The 4,858-nt window shown below is 51.3% G+C and overlaps 1 pseudogene; it reads right to left on the bottom strand.

The window, feature by feature from the left end:
- Positions 1–3,962: 3,962 nt before the first annotated feature.
- LOC112549081 lies at positions 3,963–4,451 on the bottom strand (annotated as a pseudogene).
- Between the last annotated feature and the right edge of the window lie 407 nt (positions 4,452–4,858).

Below are 4,858 nucleotides of genomic sequence, written 5' to 3'. Positions count from 1 at the left end.
GCTGCAGGCTCAAACCAAGGCCTGTCCAGGAGACACACCATAGGCTCAAGCTGCACTGCACCAAACAAACCGAGCATAGGATAAGGTTTTGTGAGGAGCAACTGGGCAGAGCTCACTCACCTGGGTCCCATATCTGTGGGGGTCAAGTGAATGATCCTCCTGACAAGGCTCCAATCCAGGCCCTTTGTGTCCCCCTGCGAGACTTTCTCGACACTGGAGTAAATGGTTACTTGTCTCCTGGGAACACACCAAGAAAGAGAACAAGAGGGCAGGCTTTCCTTTGGGACCAGTGCCAGACCATCCAGGACTATCGTGTTGAACATCAGATACCCGGGATCACAGCAGCTCTGATGGGAACTTGATCCCTGGAAAGGAACACAACCCAGGGTGTCTTGGGTTGGCTCTTGCATGCAGATGTTGACAGCTGGCACTAGCAAGGGAGGAGTGTCAGGCACCGAGGGGGCAGATGCAACAGGATGGCGGGAGAAACAGAAATACGATCACAAAAGCAGTCAGATGCATCCCAGGCACCGTCACCCCCGTGCACTGGGGAGGTGGCAGTGACTGACACATGTTTCCGTCAGACAGGGGGACACTTGGGGAGTGATAAAACGCTGCTGGGTGACCCTGAGTAGCAAATTTAACAGGGGGTTGCCAAGCAAAATGCTGCCAAAAACCATTGTGTGATTGGGACTGTCGCTGAATGAAGAAAGGATTTGAAATATTTGTGAATCAGGTTCCCCTAACCCAGTGGAGTCATACTTGGATGACTGCAGATGAGTTGGGGAAGGAGTGTTGCTCAGGGTCTAGACAGAGACTCGACACCTTGGCTGTATGGCCAGTTCTTTTCCTGACTTGCTGTGGGACACTGGGCAAGTCACTTCACCTCCAGGGCCACAACACTGAGGCTTTCCAGGCTCACGAGGCTGCTGGGAACCTATATTTCATGTCAGCTCAAAGCTGTGCGATACTTGGAGGAAGACGCTAAAGAGGCTCACGGCATTATCTGCAGGGTGAGGGTTGTCTGAACGTGGCTTATGCCACATCTACCATCTACTGGGGAGGGGGAGATGATGCCATGTGAGCGTGCCCTGATGTCACAGTGACATCACAATAGAACGAGGGCATGTTGTGTTGTGACCTTGTATTGGGAGAGAAGGAATAGAAAAGACACAGGAGATGGGCAAGGACCAGTTTTAGTTGCCCCCGCCCTGCACAGCCTTGGAAGGAAACGCTTAGAGCAGCCGCGTGGTGCAGAGCCACGGCCCGACCTCCTCCCGCTGGAGGCTCTCCAGCACAAGGCTCACAGGAGTGGCCAGCTCCACGGCTGACGCCGGCCAGACCCTCTCCCTGCAGAGGCATCGCCGGTGGAAAAAACCTGACATGGAGGGAAAGGACTCTGCTGATTTCCAGGTGAGATATACCACTGGTCTCTTTCTTCACCACCCGCCAGAGCCAAAGCCAAAGCCTGTGGCCTGGCTACAAAGGAAAGGGTTCCTAGCACAGCACCCGCAGGAGAGCTCTCCAGGCCGCCCTCCCGGGCTGAGGCAGCTGGTACTGCCAAAGAGGCACTTTCCTTAGTGCCACTTAGTTCTGCCAAAAAGCCCTTCTTTGTCAGTGGGATGGAGATAATGCTCTGGTGTTGGCCATCAGCAGAAGGGCGTTATCTGTTATCATCAGTCCCGGGTGCGATGGCCGCGGCTGCACCAGCCAGAGGGGCTAGAGTGGACCTGGTCAGGGAGAGGAAGATGCATCTTCCCCTGTCTCCTCTTCCTGCTCCATTATGCTAGAAGATTTGCTTCAAAAATGGCCCACCCAGTTGAAAGGGGAAGTGGCCATCAGCAGAAGGGCGTTATCTGTTATCATCAGTCCCGGGTGCGATGGCCGCGGCTGCACCAGCCAGAGGGGCTAGAGTGGACCTGGTCAGGGAGAGGAAGATGCATCTTCCCCTGTCTCCTCTTCCTGCTCCATTATGCTAGAAGATTTGCTTCAAAAATGGCCCACCCAGTTGAAAGGGGAAGTGACTGTGACATTTGTTTTCAGGAAAATAAGGGCAGTCATGTAGACAATGACAAGTCTTTTCTCCTTGACAATTAGTTGGAGAATTGGGATCACACACAATGATTGCTTAGGGACAAAGTTGTTGAAAGTTAAGCTGCCCATACACATTCAGGGGGTGGGGAGGGGCTGTTTAAATTGGAGTGGTTCCTCAACAGCCACTCGAATGAAAATGGCTCATCTTCACATGTATTAAGTCCCCACATTTTAAAATGGCCACGGGAGCACATTAACTAAAGCTTATTCAATGAGCTTTAGTTAAAGCACCCCCACAGCTATTTTAAAATGCGGAGGGGGTGGGGGTTAATACACATGCTGGTGAGGCAATGCTGGAGCATTTTAATTAGAGCGCAGGGAAGACCCGATTAATTAGCCCTGCTCCAATGGGTCCTAATCAGAAGGCGAACCAGAACAGGTTGCCCTAGTTCTTAAACGTAGGTAATGTGTATGGAGACACCTCACACCACCCACCTGGCGGCAAGGGGGACAGGGTCAGAAACACCTCGGGGATGGAAGGAGGCCTTTCCCAGAACAGCTAACACAGTCTCCGAAGATTGGGGGCACGTCAGGGTGGACCCTGCCCTGGTAGCAATTGCCCAAGTTACAGTCCGGGCTACCAAGTAACACAGGTTTGCACAACTGAAAATCTGCCTCTTAAAAAGCTGGTTTTCACTGACCTGCCTATTCCTTGCGCTTTCTAGAATGGGTGTGGGACTAGATATTAGGCACGGAGAACACCACGGGGTCTTACCTCTGCCATTTAGGGTCAGGTTGATGTCTTCCATTGGTCAAAAATGACTTAAACAAGCTTTCCTTCTCTCACTCGCTGAGCAGTTCCTATCGCTAAGGTGTCCAGAGCCACTCAAGCCGCCAGGTCCAGCACCCAGGACAGAGGTGAGCCAACCGCTTTTGTGATGTAAGCACCACTATGACATCTAGGTGACCACGTTCTACCTCATAGATGGCTGCTGACCAATAAGGGGCTGTGTATCGTGTAAGCTTTCACATGGCTGCATAAGGCTCCATATATAAGTATCCCCAGAGGACGCTAAATTTGTTTTAATATAGAATATCCCAGTCCCTCCGATCACCTTGGAGTTCTTCTGTCTTCTCCAGGAGCGCGGTACCTTCCAACACTGATTTAGTATTTAAACCTGCCCGTGATTGAACTTGTAAGAAATAAAAACAGGTAGGGACCACGAGAAGCTTCCTCTGAGTTGCTCCTTGCTTGGCCTCTGTTGATTTTTCATCTTGTCCAGAAGGGCTTGTTGAAGTCCTCAGGTGCTACAAGACTGTGTTGCAACCATCTTGTCCAGACTGAGGTTTGGCAGGGTTTATGTTGAATTTACATTGACATTTCATGGTCGAGGTGCGGCCCACCATGATTATGAATGATTAAATGTCCTTTTTTAGCTTGACTGGTTCTACTTTGATCCCAGGTGACAAAGGCACCCGTCGAACAATCTGTAAGGACAGTGCTTGATTGTAGCCTCGCTTCACTTGGGATCCTGCCCACCAGCTCTCTGAGGCTCCTCAAGTCTGATTTTCTCAAGCCCAATGTTTATATTTTGCTGCGCTTCATCCTTGTCCTCCTTTGGGTCATCAGTCACCTTCTCAGGGTCAAGGTTTCCTGTTATCAGGAAAAACCAGAAAGCAGGGCAATGGGAGGCTGTCAAAAGGAAAAATTCTCGAGACATTTCCTATTGCAAGGCATTTTCCAGACATCAACTAGTGAATAGCTCAGGTTGGAGGAAAGGTGACTAAGGGGGCACATGGCAGCAACCTTCAAGTAAGGCTCCCATAAAAAAGAACATTTTTTCTTCCTTGCTGCAGTAGGTAGGATCAGAAGCATTGGTTTTATATTGCAGCACAGTAGATTTAGAAAGCTGATGGATGCAGCAGAGTCAAGGCCTGCCCCACCCCTGGTTACTAGGGGAAGCACTCGTTGCATTTGCCATAGTGGACAGGCACCAGTCCAGCTTCATGGACTTTGTCACAGGTTATGGAAATCCTCCGGGAGATGGTCATTGAACAGTACACACAGCCTTGCTGTGGGTCCTTTTTTATAAATTTGCAGTCGGTGCTTTGACATAGAAACAGCTGTTGCTGTAATTCCTGTTGTTGGGCCTCTGATCCCTGGTCCGTGTGCAGACGGCCCTTACTGTTGATAAATCTGCGTGGATGAAGGTGTTGCAGGGCTTGCATGCAGGAGTGGTCATCTTCTGTCTTCTCATCCTCGTGTTGCAGCAGGCATCACTGAAGGGCGGGTGTGACAGCTCGCCGATGTGCTGCCTCTGGAACGTGTCGTATTGTGATTCCCTGCTGTCCGCGGTCGGCCAGGAAGACATCAGGGTCAGCATGAGGAACATCAGCAGCACGGCGGCACGGGGCTCCTGGGACACATGGCTTCCTCAGAGCCACTCAATCTGCTGCAGTTGTGGAAGGGGCAGGGGACATGGGTGGAGTTGGTTATAAGGAGCCCCCCCCACCTCTGTTATGCACCCAAAACCCATCCCACTCCCATCACCTCCCCCGCCCTATCCTCCCCTACTCTCCTGCCCATCACCTGCTCCCTCCCACCAATGTCCAAACCCCCCTCCCTCTCCCAGCAGCCATTAGAGCTGGATAGAGATCCTCAGCACCTAGAAAAAGGAGAATTGTTATTGGCGTTAGCTGTCACACTTAAGTGTGGTGGCTGAGACAGGGTCTCCTTATACTAGGGCAGTGTTTCCCAACCTGTTCCAGCCCAAGACACACTAACATGAATACATTTTTTCTGCACCACACCTGTTAAGGCATT

Source organism: Alligator sinensis, unplaced genomic scaffold, assembly GCF_000455745.1.
Source record: "Alligator sinensis unplaced genomic scaffold, ASM45574v1 scaffold2803_1, whole genome shotgun sequence".
Lineage (NCBI taxonomy): Eukaryota > Metazoa > Chordata > Crocodylia > Alligatoridae > Alligator > Alligator sinensis.
Note: the sequence above shows the minus strand (reverse complement) of the source record. Positions and strands in the feature narration are given on the sequence as shown.